The following is a 21,197-nucleotide window of genomic DNA, read 5'->3' as shown; positions in this document are numbered from 1 at the left end:
AATACATTTATGTCATTCTTACTAAAAAAAATGTTTGAAAGGAATGGTCAGTCAGCCTTACCAGAACTGAGCCACTACAGTCACAATCATCTCTCTCCCCTCATTCTGTGTGCTTTTCATCCATATGTTTGGCTGTTCCTGTAACCATTTCTTTCTCCCTACAAGTCCATGAGCTTCTCATCCCTTAATTCATAGAGCTAGATCATGGTTAAATGGTGCCCTTCTTAGGGTAATGGAATAAGGCCCAAAGCCATGCCAATATCACATTACTTGTTGTTGCCTCTCCTGAATTATCGTAAACACTGATCAAAGATGTGTGTGTGTGTGTGTGTGTGTGTGTGTGTGTGTGTGTGTGTGTGTGTGTGTGTGTGTGTGTGTGTGCACACGTGTGTGTGTGTGTGTGTGTGTGTGTGTGTGTGTGTGTGTGTGTGTGTGTGTGTGTGTGTGTGTGTGTGTGTGTGTGTGTGTGTGTGTGTGTATACCATTTTTCTCTTTACTTTTACAATGATAGAGATTTAGATTTAAAATTTTTATTTCAGATTTTACAACAAAAACATTGACAGACTTCTCTTGAAGCTTGCATTTATTGAAAGTGCATCTGATAAGCCATTAAACTACAGGAAACATGCTGAGATTCAGTCAAATAGCATATAGTGAAGCACTAACTAGTGACTATGTGGGCGTACAAGGATTCAGAAGACACTGTATAATGCATTTGCTACTAACCTAGGGACAGCCCACTGGATGCAAGTGTCCCTTTTCAGGGGCAGCCCAGGAGCACAGTCTAGATAAATGACTTGGTCAGTCACAGTAGGCAAACAAAGCCAGCAGGGATCAAACCTTCCATCACAGGAGCAGCTCTTTAACAACTCACAGATTTATTCAACTGCTGTAAGTGCCACACAAAGTCTTTTGTAGCCCAACATGGTGTATTTCATACTCACATGTCTGCAAAAACAAGCTAAATCAAAAATGTAACATTAAACATAATCTTCACTCTGTCCTTTGTTTTCACAACCAAATAACAAACACACTGTTAGCAGTTAACAAGACAAAGAAACCAAAGATTATACCCAATTAACATGGCTCATAAGATGATTCTCCTGTTTACCACAATCTGTTCCTTTCTTCACACCATAACTATGCCTGGATTTATTAACCATGTATTTATAAATTGAAACATACACACACATACACATACAAGGATGTGAGTATCTAAAGAAAAGTCCAAAACTCATTTATGATTATTTACTGACTGCAGTCCATATTTGACCAGAAAACCACATATTTTATAAGGAAGATGATACAAATATGAAGCAAAATCAGGGTTATTTGAGGCTATGTCCTCTGTGCACACACGTGCACTCACGCACACACACACACACACACACACACACACACACACACACACACACACACACACACACACACACACACACAGTCTTTCTCTCTCTTTCTCCCTCTTTCTCTCTCACAAACACTTGTGACCTTAAGTTCACTTTCATGACTGTACACTTCAGGTATCTGCTTGAGATCAAGTGAATGGGCAAATACCTAATCAGAAGCTTAGAAATATACCTCAGGCTGCTGCTGCCAGAACCATAAATTCTAATCTATTGCAACTCCCCTCTTCCCTGTCAATGCCTTAGCTCAAGGATTAAGGACAACACAATCAGGAACAGATTTTAAACAGTTCTCTTACATATTTAGAAATTTGATAAAATAAGTTTTGCATTAGCAAGCATTTCTGAAGGATATGAAGTCTGAATATCACTTGTTATAATTTACTGACTACAAGCCACATCAGTTTGTCAGAAAGCTGTACATATCACAAGGAATAGATCAAAATATCTCAACTTCTTCGCTCACAAATTCTGGACAAAACCTGAAATAATGGGGGTCAGAATAAGGTTTTTTTTTTTTTTCTTAAAATGTTACTGTAATTCATTTAAAAACTGAAAAGAACCGGCTTTGCATCAGCACAGATTCTAAAAATAAGAAGAAGAAGGAAACTTGAAACTCTAATGTCTGGCATTATTAACAGACTGTAATCTTCAGTGATTTGCCACAAAAAATATTTCACAGTGGACGGTAATGGAAGAAAAAAGTATGCAAAACCTCAAAGGCTGATATTCTGAATAAAAAATATGAAGCTTTAATGTTGAGTATTATTGACTTGACTATTATCCTCAGTGATTCACCAGAAAAATCAAAAATCTCAAAAAAGGATAGTACACTGCAGACATATAAGACAACATCCGAAGCCTTGACATTCAACAACATCACATCAGGTATGGACATTTAATGTTCAGCATTATTTACTGACTGTAGTCTTCAGTGAGTTACTAGAAAAGCAAACATTTCAAGGGGAAATAGTACAGTGCAAAACATAAATAGGATGGAAAAAATGAAGGAAAAGTTGATTCAGCTCGCCAGGCACAAACTTGGTAAATGATAAATCTTAAAGAAAGTAAACAACTCAGAAAGCTTAGGCTACTGTCCTGTGCCTCTTGTCTACAACTAAAAGCAATTATATATCTCCGGATAACAGGTTCGGACCACTAAACCTATCAAAAATAAATAAATAAATAAAACAGTATCAGGAGACGAACCTCTGATCTTATTTCCTACAACTTAAGGTGGGAGATTGGTGTAATGGTTAAGGTGCTTACCTTAGAAGCACAAGGTGCAGGGTTTGATTCTCTCATGGGCTAACTGGCTAGGCTTAAAATGGCCCATGAGGGCAGTTAACCTAGTAAGAATATATGAAAGAAGCAATTAAAGCTATCATAAGAACTAAACAATATGCCTGCTACAACACTTTCCTGTTAAAGGCAAGGTAATACTGTTTAAAACTTATTATTTGCTTATTTTGAAAACATCTTATCAAGTCTGCCATGGAGAGGGTAGGTTGACTTCAGCAACGTAGATGGCAAGGGAGTTACAAATTTGGGGGTTATTGGCTGACAATAAAAGAAGAAGGATATGAATAGAAAAGACTTAAAAATGTTCTACCAACACTGTGGTGAGACTGCAGTCATGTACTAATGATCATAGGACCCTCCAGCCAGCACCATGGAGTCTTGGGCTACATCCAGGAAAGCTCATTCAGTTATTTTACATCACCAGTTAGCTGAATTCCTGCAACCATTCAGATGATGCAATACCTAGAATACCTGGAGCCACAAAAGAATAATTAAAAAAAAAAAAAAAAAGTGTAGAAGTTAAATGACTTTTAATTTTTCTAGCATTATAAAGAACCAGAATGCTTTTGGCATTCGTAACACTTGCATTAAGTTAAAGCTTTTAAATGCTGAAAATGAGAAAATCTGTCCATATAAAATGGTACAGCTGAGAGGGGGCACCACTGTTGCTTTTAAGAGGGGACCTGTAGGGCATTTATATATATTCTGGACAGCGACATCTCTCTCTTTTTTTTTTTTAATAAATAAAGGCAAGAATGTACACTTAGCTAAATAGTGCCCTGGGAGATCACCTAGTTCATCTATGCATAAGCCCAGCAATGGCATGCTTGCTTAATTGCTTGTTTGTTAGTATGTAAGTACCATTAAAGTACTAAACAGAATGTGTGTGTGTGTGTGTGTGTGTGTGTGTGTGTGTGTGTGTGTGTGTGTGTGTGTGTGTGTGTATATATATATATATATATATATATATATATATATATATATATATATATATATATATTTAGGCCTGGGTATATTTAGTTTAGTCAACAAACCAACAAAGTCAACAGTAAGAAAGTCAACCACAAAAGGTTGACAACACAAATGTCAACATGTTACCATGCATGCACCAAGAAAGAACCTTTGCTCATGCAAACATCAAAAACAACAAAGGAAAACAAATAACATAGCTTTTTGTAAGGGGGGGGCTGTGCCTCCCACAGCATCTCTATTACCCGATAGAAAATTTAGGTTAGCGAATACCTAAACGTCGATCTGGTAATATCAAAAAATTAAAACAGCGAATGGCCAATTTAACATAGGGATTGAATCCCTCAGCCGCAAAAAAAAAAAATAAAAAAAAAAAAATAAACCGAAATGAAGTGGGGGACTTTGCCCCGCATGCCCCCCACACACCCCCTAACTAAATATACCAACTCCAAAATCACTCTACAGTGGGAAAAAGGGCAAAATCCACATAATGGCCAGGGGAATTCTTTCCCTGCATTAAATCGGCCTTTCCCATATTTTTTTTTGCTTTTGCTATTACCAGATCGACGTTTAGGTATTCGCTAACCTAAACATTCGCTCAGGTAATAGGAACCCCCTCCCACACCCTTGCTAATCATATGTACTAACTCTGAAATCGTACAATATGTGGGGAAAGAGAATGCTCCACTACCCAGGGATTTTTGATCCAGTACACTTGTCAACCATCTGCTTTGGTGACCAAATATCCAAATGTGATAAAGATGATCTCATTACTGCAAGTAATAACTGAAAAATGCTATCATTTGCAGTTACTAAATAAATCATCAACCAAGGCACTCTGCTAGCATAGAGAAATAAAGTTCTGACTAGGATCTGGGTGACCTGAGTTTAATTAGTGGCACTGGTGACTGACGGAAGCAGCCAGGAGGGATAGGCTTTACCATCATGGCATGAGAGGATAGACCTGTGGGTGTCTACTGTTTATACCCTGGTGAAGACTGGGGAAGGCACATTCATAGGTGTGCCTAAAGAAGGGTACAGGGTGGAAGAATGGCTGAGCTGCTGTAGAAGTGAGATGATATGCCATATATCTTCATTGCATCTGCCCGGGCATACTGCTCGGACCACAAAGTGGGGGGACGGGGTAGTTCATATGTAAAAATTTCCCATACATGCTGTGCCTTTGGATTCCTAGTTCCATGACTGGTCTCAGCAACACCAGATTAAGACTGGAGAAGAAGGGGAAGGAAGAAAGCTGCTAGACCTAACATGAACAGGTGCCAGGATGCCAGACCAGCACCATAAAGGATGGTGGAGGGACCCAAAAAAAGACTCTCAACTTAATGCAGCATCACCTGTAATGAAAGATGTAATGCTGCTGTCTTTCTGATTCATAAACATATATTATCCATAGTTGGATTGCATACAGGAAACACTGCTGCTGCTATCATTAGTTAACAATAATCTACACTAACTGCAGCATTTAAGAAATATACTCACACAGTGGCCCTCACCCACAGGTGTGGCTAGCACACTGGCAAGGTACAGTATCCAGTACAGCTATCATAGCAGCAGTATACAAATGACTGAAGTGAAGATAGTACAGTAATAATTAAGTAATAATTAAATCCAACTGTACTGGATAATTACATTCCTGTATTGTCATGCATTGACAACAGTAGGAACAGTAAGTAATAATAGCCACTTAAGGTATATTTTGTATACAGTGGCAGTCTAACACGTTTAATATAACTCATGCATATTCTGAGTGAATGGATTCTATCATGGTTATAATTAGAAAAAAACATCACATTTGATGAAAGTGGACTGGATCTGCAGGTGGAGTATAAAAGTAGGCGATATGACATAAATCTTGTAAAACATTTCACATCAATCCACAAAATATAAGCCATTGTAATCTGAATAGGTCTGCAAGAGTGGGAGAACTCTGGGCAATATTAGTTTATCTTGTGAACAGTTTCTAGACTGTTTTTATCCTATTACAACTGCAGGTGGAAAGATTCTAGTGAGTAAAATGTTCAATTAATTTCCATGGTCTATAGCTCTGAGTTAATATTACATATATTAGCCCTGACTTAATATTACATCTATGCACTCGAACACATACCTACCAACACACACACACACACACACACACACACACACACACACACACACACACACACACACACACACATATACAAACACACACACACACATATACACACACACGCACACACACACACACACACACACACACACACACACACACACACACACACACACACACACACACACATACACACACACACACACACACATACCTTACCATAAATCAGCAATTACTAATAGGCTCATTGGTTCATAGGTTCATAGGTAAGTACTAGGCTATCTGCCCAAGGGCATTTATAAGCCTAGCCAGAATGTTTTGGCTTTTCCCACCCCCTTAGATTAGTTCCCCTGTGCCTCTGTCCCAGCAGAGCCATCAGTTCCCTGCTCCACTGTCCAGCAGAGCCATTGCAGTGATCCCCGGGGTAAATTTTCTGTTTCCCATGCACCCGTCAAGGTTTCTCTTGAAGAGTGTTACTGAGGGGCTCTGCCTGATGTATATTGGAATCCTGTTCCAAAGCATGGGGAGTCTGTGGGACAGGAATCTATCCCGCCAATGTCCTATTTATCTTTGTGGTGAGGTTTATATCTCTAGAGCGTGTGGCTCTCTGGGATTTGTTTTTTTTTTTAGGTGGAGCATGTCCATCAATTCTGGGTTGGACATGGCCTTGTATGTCAGGCAGAGATCACCTCTGAGTAAGCGGTATGCAACTGAGTACAGCTGGAGTTGCTTGGGTCAGGCTGTATAAGGCATCTGTTTGAGGCCAGTAATCCTCTTGGTGAGGTACTTTTGTAGTCTTTCCAGCTGTTGCAGGTGTCTTGTAAGGTACATCCCAAATGGGGCATTGTATTCTATGCTGGGTCTAATGAGTGATGAGTAGAGAGGCACAATAACCTCTTTTGTTCTAGATGCGAACCCTTTTGTGATTAGGTGGGCCACATAGAAGGATTGTCTAACCACCTTGCCAATATGACTATCAAAGGAGAGATTACTATCTACTTGGGTCCCCAGATCCCTAATTACATTTTCTGTATTTAGGGGACTACCACCTATGTTGTAGTTTGCGGGTACTTTATTTTTTCCAAAGGGGATGACTATGCACTTTTTGGCATTTAGCTTGAGGCCATTATTTTGACACCAGGTATCTGTCTCAGTAAGACCCTTCTGGAGGGTGTCTGTATCAGCCGGAGAATCAATTATGGCCCCTAATTTGCAGTCATCTGTGAACTTGGTCAGCCATAGTCTTCCTATGCTTGCCTGTACCTCTGAGAAGTATATACAAAACAGGAGGGGTCCTAGGCCTGAGCCCTGGGGGACGCCACTTGTAACCGGTTTAGAGTCGGACATAGAGCCTGCAACTCTCACCATGTGGGTTCTATCCATGAGCCAGTTGGCAACCCATCTCGTGATGTAGGGGTTTATGTTCAAGCTGGTGAACTTGTCTATAATACTAGAATGGGGAATGGTGTGATAAGCCTTTGCGAGGTCTAGGTAGGCTGTGTGAACCTCCTTTCCCTCGTCTAGTGCCTTGGTAACTGTCTCAAAGAAGTCCACCAGGTTTAGGAGGCATGATCTGCCCTTAACAAAGCCAAACTAGGTAGGGTCCAAGGTTTGGAGGTTCCCAGTGTCTCTCTTAATGAGTTCCATGATAATGCGCTCCATAGCCTTGCAGACCAGGTTAGTCAGGCTTATAGGACGATAGTTTCCGGGGTCCGTTGTGGCTCCACCTTTGTGGAGTGGGATAACTGTTGCTGTGTGCCACTCTGTGGGTATGCAGCCTGTAGACAGGCTGAGTTTGAACAGTGTGTTTAGGTGAGGGATTAGTTAATTTTGGAGCTCTTGTAAGACACAGCCAGGGACACTGTCCAGTCCTATTGAAGCTGTGTTTTTGGCTTTGGATAGGGCTGTTTTAACCTGTGTGTCAGTAATTGACAGGGCCCTACATTTTTATGGTATGGTTATTGGCCCTTTAGGGGGTGAGAGGGGGTGAAATTTGCACTAAACCTGTCTGCCAGAATGTTGGCAATATCAGTCATTTCAGTGTATTTTGTGCCATTCTGCATTAACTCAGAGCAGATCTGAGAGTTTCCAGTTAGGTTCTTGACATAGCTAAATAATGCTTTGTGGTTATCTTTGGAGTCATTGGCAATTTTTCTTTTGAAACTAGCCTTGGATGATTTAATGAGGGATCATAGTTTCTTGCTGATACTGATCAGGGATGTCTTTCCTTCTTTGGATTTTACTCTTTTCTGTACTAGTTTTCTCCTTCTGTTGTATAGCTTGTTTATGGCAGGGGTCCACCAGACTGGTTTCCTTTTCTTGGAGGAGTGAGTCTTGGTTTTACTTGGGATAGCATGATCCATGCATTCCTGCAGATGCTTATAGAGTGCCTTTGTAAAGGTTTCAGCAGCTTGGACAGCATTGTCGTTTAGCATGGGGGCTGTGAACCTTTCCACCTTGGTCTTAAGTAATGTGAAGTTTGCTTTTGAAAAGTTTTTCACAGTGGTTTCCTTGATTGAGGTTGGGGGTGGAATGTGGATATCCAGAGTGATTAGTCTATGGTCTGATCTAACCAGCGAGGGGTTGACCTCTGGTGTTGAACACCGGTCGTCCATGTTGGTGATGACCAGGTCCAATATGTTGTTCCCTCTGGTGGGCATGTTGATCCAGGGCATTCGAGTTTATAAATTCTAGGAAGTGTTGGGCAAGGGAGTTAGAACTTGAGTAGTTCTCCCAGTTTATGTTTGCGTAACTGAAATCGCCCAGTATTAGGGTGTTTGGTAGGACCTTCATATTTCCCAGTATCTCCAGAAATGCGGAATGGGGGTCCTGGGTCATGGTGGGTGATCTGTAGCTAGCTACAATTTGGATTGCAGTTTTTCCCATTGTTAGTTACACATGGATGATCTTGGATGCATTGTGCTGCGCCACTAATCTGGAGGTGTGGGTATCCTTGATGAATATGGATATACCCCCACCTTTTGTGTTTCAGTCCTGGTTCTGTGGCCGAAAGGTATGGTATGAGTTATAGCCTAGTAGTGCTGGTGTGCTCTCAGGAGCCTTAAACCAGGTTTCTGTTACTGCACAGAAGTCGATGTTCTCCATACTGAGGAGTGCCTCGAGTGTGTGCATTTTGAGGTTTAGACCTCTGGCGTTGAGTAGCATTACCCTCAGTTTTTGGTTACTTGTGCTATTTATGGTGGTGGGTTTGTCTTTTGAGCCTTACCTAAAAAAGGCACTATGGGGGTGGCAACAGCCTTGGCCAGTATTCCAAAGCCTAAGAGTGACAGGTGCAAGCCATCTCTTGCCAAGCAACGTGGCTTGTCAAGCATGTCATCCCAGGCGGACTGATACTGGATCCCTTTTGAATGACACCAGAAACTTAGCCAGTTGTTAAAATTAATAATTTTTCTTTATAGTGTGGCATTATTCTTGGTGAGGGCAGGATGGTACTCAGGGTCAGGGTCATACTGGCCTGGGCTACATGATCAGCGAGCTCTTCCATGTCTCTTTTCATGGAGGTACGTCTGAGGTCATTCACACCAACATGGAAAATGACCGAGTCATATTTGTACCTGTTCTGGAGTGACCTGAGTGCTTGTGTTATGTGGCGGATCCTGACACCCGACAGGCAGCTAACTGTAACCTTCTCCTTGTCCAGCCTAGTTAGTGGGACATCAGTGTGCCTGACTATAGAGTCTCCTATTACTAGCGTATTGGGCATGTTATTTTGCCTTAAAGGCTGTGAGTGCATGGCACACTGATTATGTGAAGTATGTGTTTCATGGTTGGTGATGGGGTGTGGAGGTCACTTTGATGTCTGCTTTGGAGATCTCTGTTGCTTTTGCAGATTTTTATTAGAACCTCCGATTATGTTTTCATGTATTCATGTGTGTTATTTGCCGGTGTCAGTTTATTAGTTCTATGTGAGACTTTTGGTGTGTTGCAAGTATTACCCTTCTCCTCTTGATTGTCAGTTCCAGTCTTGGGTTGAGAGAGCTTTGCTTCCAGTTTGGCTGTATAATTGCATCTCTCGCATATATTAGTGTTTGGTGGTAGGAGGAGAGGGTTGTCTGTGTACATGAGGCAGTTGTAACATTGCCTCAAAATGCCCAGATTCACCAGTTGGACTGGACAGTACACCGGAAACTGCCCTGTGGACATGCCTGAATAGGTAGAGTAAGCTGTTTTTCAGATTGGCTGATGGGGGCGAATAGAGAGCCTTGTCCTTCTGGACAGTATAGGGGGGTCTAGTGCTAGGGTTAATTAGTGCTTGCTATGAGTTTTAAGCAAGTGCTTGACTGTGAAATGAATGACTTGAGTGCTAAAGTTGAAGGTTTGTCTAGTTCCAAAGGAAAAATTGAAGAGTAGAATAGTTTAACTTTCGCTAACCGGCACTGCCCAGTGTGCAAAACTGCGCAAATGCAGTTTTTATAGCAGGGAAGTGAAAGAGATAGAAATTAGCCCAAAATGGCCAATAAACTACTAACTTCTGGGCTGAAACCACTCCTCCAGGGACAGATAGGCTTGCTCAAAGCTCCCCTCTCTCACAGGTGAACAGAGAAACTTCCTTCTATCCAAGTAAGGTATGGGCAACACAGAAACTTGTAACACAGCCCTGGATTCAGCAATAACTTGAAAACTGGACAATACTAGTTCAGAAAGGTGGGAAAAAGTATATATATTTTTTTTCTTCAGAAAATAGAGCAAATACAATCAAAATTAGCCCAAAATGGCCAATAAACTACTAACTTTTGGGCTGAAACCATTCCTCCAGGGACAGATAGGTTGCTCAAATCTTCCCTCTCTCACAGGTGAACAGAGAAACTTCCTTCTATCCAAGTAAGGTATGGACAACACATAAACTTGTAACACAGCCCTGGATTCAGCAATAACCTGAAAACTGGACTATACTGGTTCAGAAAGGCGGGAAGCAAGTATATATATATATATATATATATATATATATATATATATATATATATATATATATATATATATATTATTTTTTTGTTTGTTTTTTTTTTTCAGAAAATAGAGCAGATACAATCAAAACAACACTTTAAATGCACAGAAAAGGCTATCGCAATTTAGTGTGTAGCCTACAACAGTTAAACAGATTAAACACAAAAATGACTTAATTCAAGTGCAGGCAGCAAATAAGTACAATATGTAGCAATAACAAACTTTTTAAATCACAGATTCGCTAAAAAAAAATTGGTGTTTTAGGCGGAATTAGTTCAGACAGGAAGAAAAGCAGAAAAATTATAGTTAATCACTGCAAAGTCTCTCTTTTGTCTCTCTGTTGCTGTAGACTCTGCGGAACACCTGGAAGGCACTTGCTAAGTGGAATATCTTCAGACTACAGTATGTTAAATGCAGCAGCACACCTTGTGTTAGACGTAATGTGGGCAGCAATGATGAAGGTACAGTTGTGTGAAATCTTACCATAATATTAAATGTCCTTCTTTTTCAACGTTGCAGTATTCGTCACCTCTGGGATCTCCTGCCAAGGATAGCCCAACATCCGTCCAGCAGCCAAAGCATTTATTACCTAGGGAGCATCATACATCAGATGTATGCTCCCTATGCAAGCAAAGGGTATAAAGGTGATTTACGTATGCCCCCTTCTCAGAACTGAGGTGCCCTAGGAGAACCAGAATCCCCCAATGGAAAGGAACTCATAGCCATCCAGAAAAAAGGAATGAAAGAAGAGTAAGGAGAGGAACCTCTTGGCTAGTGCTAAAAATACCACCCTTGCAAAAGGAAGAATAAAGGGAGCAGGAGGGAGGGAGTGAATACCTCAACAGTGAAAAGAAGGACATCTACTGTTATGGTGATATTTTACACAAATGTACTATGTCCTTCCATATCACTGTTGCATTATTCATCACCTCTGGGAAGAGTATAAAGGCTACAGTGAAGGCAGAGAGGAGGAAGGCCAGAAGGACCCTGCACAAACCCATGCAGCAGAGCCTTGGAAGACCAAGTAGCAGCTTTAAGAATGGAGTTGGTGTCGAAAACTTTGAAGAAAGACCCAGAAAAGGCCACTGCTCTAGTAGAATGAGCCCTCATGGTAGCAGACAATTGATTAACATGAAGAGAATAACAAAAAGAAATGGTCTTGGAAATCCAGAAGGAGATGGTTTGCTTACAAACTGCCAAACCCAATGTCCTGGTATGGAAAGAAATAAAAACCTGATCAGATTTAAGAAAGGATTTAGTTTTGTCTAATTAATATTAATGTCTATGCAAATCCAAAGTATGCAGTAGCTTCTCACTAGCAGATTGCAGAGAGGGGGGAAAAAGAAAAAGCTGGATAAACTAATTAAGGGAAAGCTCATTAACCATCTTGGGCATAAAATAAGGATTTGTACTGAGAGACACACTGTCTGTATGAAAAATCAAAAATGAATGGACTGCTGTCAAGGCCTTTCTGGCAGAGGTTAAAGCAACCAGTAAAACAGTCTTCCAGGTGCAATGTTGCAAAGAGGAAGAAGCAGCAGTCTCAGAAGGAAATTGAGTCAGCCTTTCTAGGACAAAATTAAGATCCCAAGAAGGAGGAATGGGCTTCCTGTAGGTCCAATATGAAGGATGCCCTTAAGAAATTGCTTTCATTGAATACCTTATTCTTATCACAAAACAGCCTTATCAGGGTACAGGTTATTTGTCTAATATCTATAAAATTGTTAAAAAAACAAAAAACTATCATGAAAAATCATACTGGGATTATACTTTAATAAACAACCATCCTCCAGTTGAAGAAGAAAAAAGTAATATTCTAAAATCTTCCAAATTTTCTACATTATCAAAATACTGGCAATTATTCACTTGGAGATATCTACATAGAAGTTTCTATACACCACATAGGTTAGCCAAAATATATTCTATTGAAGATCAATGTTGGAGATGCCATACCAAGATAAAAGCAGATTGGCAGCATGTTTTTTATGAATGTATATGTCTCAATATGTACTGGAAATCCATTAATTATTTTTTCAGACTGTTTATAATGATAATTTTCAATTAACAAAGTCTTTAATTTTATTCAACTCTCCTATTCCAAACTGTGTACCAAAAAGACACTAAAATTCTATGGTCACTATTGGCTATTTCACGTAAAATCATAACTATACACTGGAAAAATGAGGCTTCCACGCTCAAGGAATTTGAGACTTTAACAACAACAGTTGCTCACATGGAAATATTAACAGTGAAGAACAGAACTAAAAGATCTACTTCTTACTGTTACTCTTGGATGAAAGTACTGGAAATACTTGAAAATATCGAAGAAGATATATCATCTTATGTTTCTAACTTTATATAATATAGAATTTCAATGTTATTTGCATAGACACCAATGTAAATAGTTATATAATGGTTTGAAGTTAGTAATGTTTTAGAATTGTAAATATGTTATTTATCTTTATTTCATGTAATGTTTAAGACATCTTATTTGAAATAATAAAAAAAAATATTTAGTGAAGAAATTGCTTGACCTCAAACCTAGAGGCCAAAGGAGGACCAAGTGGCAGGCAGGCAGAAATAGCTGACAAGTAGGCTTTCACTGAGGAATATGCAAATCAGCATGCAGTAGTTCACATAGGTATGAAAAAACCAGGAGACCCCCACTGAAAAGGGTCCTAATGATGTTTAAGACACCAAACAGACAATCTCTTCTATTTGGACATGCATTATTTTCTTCTTTTGGGTTTCTTGGCCTCCTGCAAGTCCCAAAGCACATCCTCAGAAAACTGGTGTGAGGAAGGAATCAAAACCCTATCACTCAAAGTGTTAGTGGAAGAGTGTTGAACAGATGAGGGTGAAGGATATTACCTTTGTCCTGTGTGAGAATATCCATGCGGTGAGGTAACTTGAGATATTTACCCCTGACTAGATGGAATAATAGGACAACCAGTGTTTTCTGGTTTAAAAGGGAATCACCAAGATATTTGGAGAGTCCCTCTCAATTTTGTGAAAGACCCTTGGAAGAAGGGGAAGGTGAGGAAAGGCAATAAGGGGCATTTCCTTACAAGACAAAGAGATGCCATACACCTTCCAAGCAAAAGGGGACTCCGGAAATGAATTAAGGGAGTTGCCTGTTCAAAAGGGAGGCAAATATACCTACTTGAGAACTACCCTGCTGATAAACCATGTTCAGAAACACGTCTCTGAAACCTCCATTTTTGAGGCTGTATCCTGGACTTGCTGAAAAAATCTGTCACAAAATTACACTCTGATGGTATATAGACTGCCTATAGCTTATCACAAAAAACATGCCTGGCAGCCTTCTTACCTTTGGAAGACTGTCTAGGCAGTCTACGCAAAACAGCAGTCTTACTGTAATAGTTCCTCTGAAACTTGGGGTATGTGAGACGAAAATCTGTTTCATATCTTTCATGAACTTACCTTGAGCCTGTAATGTCTTGAGAAGATCAGCCACAGTAGTATGAAATAAATTCTGGTTATCCAAAGAAGCATCCAGAAGCATTGCTTTGACATCATCTGGCAAAGTCTGAAGGTGAAGCCAGGAATAGTGCCTCATCACAGAGGCAGAGGCAGCAGCCCTGGAAGATGCATCTGCTGCATCATATCTTGATTTCATAGAGTGATGGGCAACCTGAGAAGTGGAACTGAGCAAGAACAGAACCTTATCCTCAGAGGCAGGTATATCAAAAACAAACTTACCAATCTGTAAAAAAAAGAGACAGGATGTACCATGTCATATGAGTCTGGTAACTGGTGGTTCTAAAGGCTAAAGTAGCCAAAGTGTATACCTTTTTATCAATTCTTTACACATATCTACTGTCATCATCTGAATGAAGGAGCCTGGAAAAAGGCAACAGCCTAGAGGGCTTGCCAGTAGATACAGAAATCACTGCAGGATCAGAGGAAGGGCAGTTATACAAAAACTTACAGGCATCTGGCACCTTATAGAACCTGTCAGGTTCCTAAGGTGCTGGAGGCTGAGAATTTGGGGTCAGAGAAGTAGCAGAGAAAGTATCTAATAGAACAGGCAACACAAGAGGGACAACAGAAGGTTTAGTAGAGCCTATTTGTAGCAACATATAATACCTCTTCTGGATGTCCAATACTTGGGAGCAATCCCATTTGAAACGTTCCATCATATGCAGGATGATGTCACCAAAAGAAATCTACTCTAAAGAAGAATCATGACTGATAGAGTCCTCCTTCCTCCTCTGAGAAATTGTCTAAAAGTGAAGGCAATTGACAGGAATAGGCTAGGGTGTCAACTTCAGAATCCAAATCCTCATCCTAAGACTGCAGGTTTCTAGCCCTTTTAAGTGTAGAGGACCAAGTAAGTGTAGGAACCAAACCCCCCTGAGGAGGCTTCAATGCCATCAAGGCAGTGAACACACCTTGAGTAAAGTCCTGCCATTCATGTTATGGATTCCTGCAAGTTGACACCACATTCTTCATATTCTGCCTTTTCTTCACTAGGATGTCTGCTCTGACAAAATGCAGAGGTTGAGACCCTGCCTGGATTCTATTAAGGTACCTGTCACCTCTTCCTTAACAACTATTTGAAGCACCCTCTGGACTCATCAGAAATAATCAGCCGTGGTTCCCCCTCAACATTCATGGCAGACATTTGCAATGTCTCTAAGGAAGTGCATGACGCAGATTCCATGCTGTCCTCTGAGAAGATCACAGCAGAAGAAACTGAAGGTAATGCTGAGCTATAATCTGGGTTCTCATTGACCTCGAAAAGTATTTGGTGGAAACTGGACAGCATCAAACTCAGGCCTAGACCTTTTGGCCTTCTTTTTAAGTGGTGTCTGTACCTCTGTATGAGCAGTTTCTGCCATGGTACTTTGGTCCAAAAGCTTGAGATGCCGGTTCTCAAGTTAAATGGAAAGTGAAGAAAGGCAGCTATACAAGGTCTTGGGTACAAAGACCTGACAAACGGAACACTTAGTGTGGCTGTGAGACACACACAAGCAAAACAAGCACTTATCATGGCAGTCTTTATGGGGAATCTGTTTTCCACACTGTCATTTGACTTTCTTGGATGACATGTAACCCACTGAACAATGTACGAAAAAAAAAAGAAAGAACACTAGTGGGATATTTATCTGAAAGAGATAGTTTCAGCTAATGTGATGTGCATTCAGACTGACGTACAACATGGTATTTAGACTGGCAGCAATGACGATCTGAGATGGGAGCATACATACATTACCTTTATGCCCTATGCCTGCATGTAGAGCATACATCTGATGTATGACCCTTCCTAGGTAACAAAGGCCCTGGTATGCTGGCTGGATGTTGGGCTATCCTCAGCAGGATATCCCAGTAGTGATGAATAGTGCAACAGTGTTATGGAAGACATTGCTATTTTACCCGAGCCCGATGGTCACTTATATGAGACATGAGCACTGTTATCATATTGCTCAAACCAAATTGCTCAAGGTGGCAGCTGCTCATACAGTATCATCATCTTCACACAGGATCAGTATTCAGGCTTCCACTCTAAGCTGAAAGATGGAAGGTGCAATCCTTGTACCTGTGAAAATTTAAGTATGATTACTGGGAAATATAAGTCTTAAAACTATTGTAACTTGTAGAATTCCCTTTTCCCTGAGGTATACCAATCCTGGAGCTAGTATGGAAAGTGGGTCTTGGTGGGTGAAATCCCCATAGTTGGAGAAATCCTGAAAAAAATGTTTTTAATGTAGAAGAGAAAAATAAAAGTTTATTCTACTCACTTGCATTAAAATTTTCTTAGTTTCAGGACTAGCACTATTGAGTTTTGAACTTCTGAAATGGCAGCACAGTGTTCTCCTGTTAAAAATGTGACATATTTTACTTTTTCAGAGCTTGCAAGCTTACAAAGAGTGTGACAGACTTACCATCACATGTCATAGATTACTATTCCTCTGAGGTGCAGTGATCTCAGAATTTGAATGAGAATGTTATTTTCCTCTAATTGTCCATCTCTTAACAAATGGAAAACCTGTAAATGACAATTATTATTGCAATAATCAAAAGTGCAGAGGCAGAATTGTAAACATGTTTTTTTTTAATAATCTGGTATGTTTTTTTATGGAGGCAAAATTCGGAAGAAATACATGCTCTGCAAGAAAAAAAAACACAGTAAACCCTACAAAGTCTCAGCCCTATAACTGAATTATTGTCATCATGCAGTGGGATTGATTTATTATTTTTTTCAGAAGCAAGTAAATATATATATATATATCCTTGTGTGTGTGTATTTATATATATGGATCCCTATCAGCCTATTCGAGTTTTCAGAAACTCAAAATTCATACAGTTGAGACGATATGATGTAGTTTTTGAAAACGGAAACTTTTGAATGGAGATTGCAGTGCAGGAAGGACCGGGAATTTACCCTTTTCTTCATTGTGGTGTGATCTCAGAGTTGGCATTTATAATTTGCAGGGGAGTGAAGGGGGACTTGCCCCCCTGCATACGCATAAAAAAGTAGATTTTTGTAGGTTTTTTTGATGTTCAGGTTTTCAGAAACTCGATCTTATGGTCTTGTCATTATGAATTTCAAGTTTCTAAAAATTCAGTCATCTGACATAGATCTATATATATATATATATATATATATATATATATATATATATATATATATATATATATATATCTTACTGAAATGACAAAATTCAGTATTTAGAGCCCATAAAGTGGAATCCTGAGAAGAACAAAAGCTCAGAAGTGGGAAATTCAAAACCTCGAATACCGGAGGTTTTGAATTTCGGGCTTCTGAAGTTTCGCTGTGGTTATGGATTCAGTTAAGTGTGTGTGTGTGTTAATGGTTTTCGGTAGGAAGTGTGGTGTGTGTCAGTGTGTTTTGTTGCTGTGATGTGTGTGTGCAAGTAGAATTTAGCTTGTGTGGTGGTGTTTTGTGTGTGTTTGTATGTAGTGCGACCTCAGAGTGAGAATATTTAAGTAGGAGGGTGGGTGGGTGGAGCAGTCCCAACATGGGGGGTGTGGTGATGGGGGGCTTGCCCCCCTGCTTTCATGTAGTAGAAAGCTTGTGTTTGTGTGTGGGGAGGAAGGGGTGTGTGTGTGTGTGTGTGTGTGTGTGTGTGTGTGTGTGTGTGTGTGTGTGTGTGTGTGCGTACGTGTGTGTGTGGACTAGAAGCGCGAAATTCAAAATCTCTGGTGTGCGAGATTTTGAATTTTGTGATTCTGAGTTTTCGTGGTTTTAAAATTTCGACTTTATAGCTTCGAAATACTGAATTTCGACATTTCAGTATTTTGAAGATATAAAGTGAATATATATATATATATATATATATATATATATATATATATATATATATATATATATATATATATATATATATATATATATATATATATAGGGCTTTTCCTAGAAACATAGCCAGGTATACACTGGTAGGGTCTTCTCGCTTTTTCCCAGCTGTCAAAAAACTTGAAAATAACTATAGTAATTGCCAAGTCCCTTAATCGTAATGAGTTCTGGCAACCGCAGATGATGACAATCAGTGGGAATTGCATTACTCACCGTTTGGTCATCTTCTTCTTTGATCATGTTCCTCCGCTTTGGAAAAAAACTTTCAGTAATATAGCAGAGATTAACAGTTTACCAACATCATCTAGTTGGACTGTTAGCACATGACCCAAGAGGCTCTATGATGTGAAGAAGTGATTTTTCAGTATTTTTTTTTTTTTGGTTTGGTCATCTGTCTTGGCTATAGATCATTTTTTTTTTTTACTTGCATGCTGATGTGTTTTGTGTGATTGTCGATCTTAAATTACAAGGTACATTATCGGTGGCTTTAAATTGTTTAAAAATGTAAAGCCCCTTTCCTGTTCATAACTTCTTAAGCTTCAGTTTGGGGAAAGCGGAATGTCTTATCTTCCATTGTTTCAAGTCTGGAAAATAATGTTTAGTCACCGGACTCCAAATGAGTTACGCTTTTTACGTATTATATACTTCTTAGTTGTACTTAACAGTGAAGAACGGTCTTTAATTTGAGTATTTTGTTTTTATTTTATATTTGTTTGCCAGGAAAGTCCGACTGGACACGGGTCCTTTTTCAGTGGAGGCCTGGGAAGAAAAGCTCCAGTTACAAGAATAACATACATTGGAGATTATTATTTTTTTTTTAATTCCACGTTTGTGAGATAAAATGTCACATTTCAGAGGTGGAAGCTCTGAAGTTTAGTCACACTTAGTTTAGAAAGAACTAATACAAAATGTAGACTACTTATTGTGGAATAGGCAGTCTTATAGGGTCTCCGAACCTGGTGGAGTTGTTTGTCCTCCCCGGGGCCAAGAAGTAACCCAAATGGAAATGAGTCTTTGAAGTAAAAAGGGCCATTGAACAAACCCAACTACGCGGCTGACAAAAACAAAATGTCATTTTAGGGACAGTTGAACAGAATGGTTAAGTCTGTCATAGACCACCTTCGGTCTTGGCTGTCTGGCCTTTTCAACATCCTAAAATGGTTCTGAAGAGAAGCTAATAATTTGCAGATGTGTGCCAATTAAAGACAAACATTTTATGCATCATTTGATAACTAGTTTTAACTGTTTAATAAAGAAAATTAATATTTGATTTTACAGGGTTTGGCATGATCTGAGAGAACAATGTCGCTGAATTTTGAAGACATGCATTGTGCAGTTGAAGTTTGAGGATTTCACAGTAAACCACCACGAGTTAGGTAGAGCTGTCACAGTGGTCCGTGATGAGAACACTTAGGGGGGAATTTAATAAAGCATACACTGACTTTTTTCTGTGTAGGCATCGTGGCACGCTGCTTACGCAAAAGTAAGCAGGTGTACGATCCAGTAAACAGAGCTGGGCAGTATGCATGCACGTGCCAACACAGAAGTATCTGTGGCATACAAATCACCTCATATGCAGGTGATTTTTCATGCAAATGAGGGAGCTAGAGCAATCCAGCAAGAAGATAGGCAGTCCAGCAAACCCCGTGTCGGTGTCCATAGTTTACACAGAAAAATTCCGTGTACAGGAATTAAAACAGGCAATAGGGGCTGCAAATGTATAATTAGATGGACATAGCATAGCAGACAAAGATATGAGTATAAGTATCCAACGTGTGTCCAAAACCATATGGGAAATAAGTTAAAATAATTTTATTTTTTTAGCCTGAGCAGCAAAGCCAGGGAACGCATTACCATGGACCTTATAAACAAGGACATTGGCAACCTCCAAACACTTGATCCCACATGGTTTGGTTTAGTCAAAGGGAGATCATGCTTGTTAAACTTGGTCGCCTTCTTCGAAACAGTCATCAAAGCCATAAATGAGGGGAAGACAGTGCACATCGCCTACCTTGACCTAGTCAAAGTCTTCAACACTGTTCACCACTCAGGCATAATACATAAACTTGCCCAGCTATGCATCAACCCATATGTTACCAGATGTGAAGCTAACTGATTCACTGATAGAACCCACTCAGTCAAAATAAGGGAAGCCACCTCTAGTAGTAGACCCATAACAAGTGGCATACCCTAATGATTGGTCTTGGGGCCTCTACTGTTTGGGATATACTTTTCTGAGGTGCAAGCCAAAACCAGTGGTGTGTGGCAGACCAGGTTTGCAGATGACTTCAAGCTGGGCACTGTCATAAATTCCCATAGTGATGTGAACATCCTCCAAGAGGGCATTACCCAAACTAATGACTGCTGCCAGAAGCATGTCCTCAAACTGAATGCCAAGAAATGCCTCATTATCCCCTTTGGGAAAAATGGTGTCCCCACTAATTATCGTATTAATAACAGCATACTAAGCACATAATCAGTCGTGATGGACTTGGGCACCCAGGTTGATAGCAACCTGACTTTTGACCACCATGTTGCTTCCATTGTACAAAAGGCTTTCTACATGGCCCACCTCATAATTAAGGGTATTTCATCCAGGAACAAGGAGGTCATAACATCCCTGTACTCCTCCCTTATCAGACCCATTATCAAGCACAATACACCCTTTGGCATGTACCTTGCAGTTGGAAAGATCACAGAGGTTTCTGACCAGGAAAATCCAGGGTCTCAAACACCTATCCTATACAGATAGGCTAAAAGAGCTGTCCCTGAACTCAGTCTCATACAGACTGCTCAGAGGTGACCTGTGTCTGACATACAAGGCCATCTCAGAGTCAGCCTTGATGGAGTTGTTGCATATCCATCAAACTCCACTCACGCAACCCACACTCAAGGTCTCAGCCTGGTCTGTGATATTAATAGAGCTTGTTGGTAGGATAGATTTGTGTCCCAATAACTCACCCATCTGTGGAATAGACTCCCTCTTCATGTCAAATATAGTACCTCACTATCCCTCTTTAAGAGGAACCTGGAAGACTGGATGGGAAACAGAAAATTTACCCCTAGGATCCCACCTGTGTCCCTGATGGGCAGGGGAAAACAG

The sequence above is a fragment of the Protopterus annectens genome, chromosome 1.part0 (genome assembly GCF_019279795.1).
Source record: "Protopterus annectens isolate FY-2018-M chromosome 1.part0, PAN1.0, whole genome shotgun sequence".
Lineage (NCBI taxonomy): Eukaryota > Metazoa > Chordata > Ceratodontiformes > Protopteridae > Protopterus > Protopterus annectens.
The sequence above is the reverse complement of the archived record's forward strand: the minus strand, read 5'-3'. Positions refer to the sequence as shown.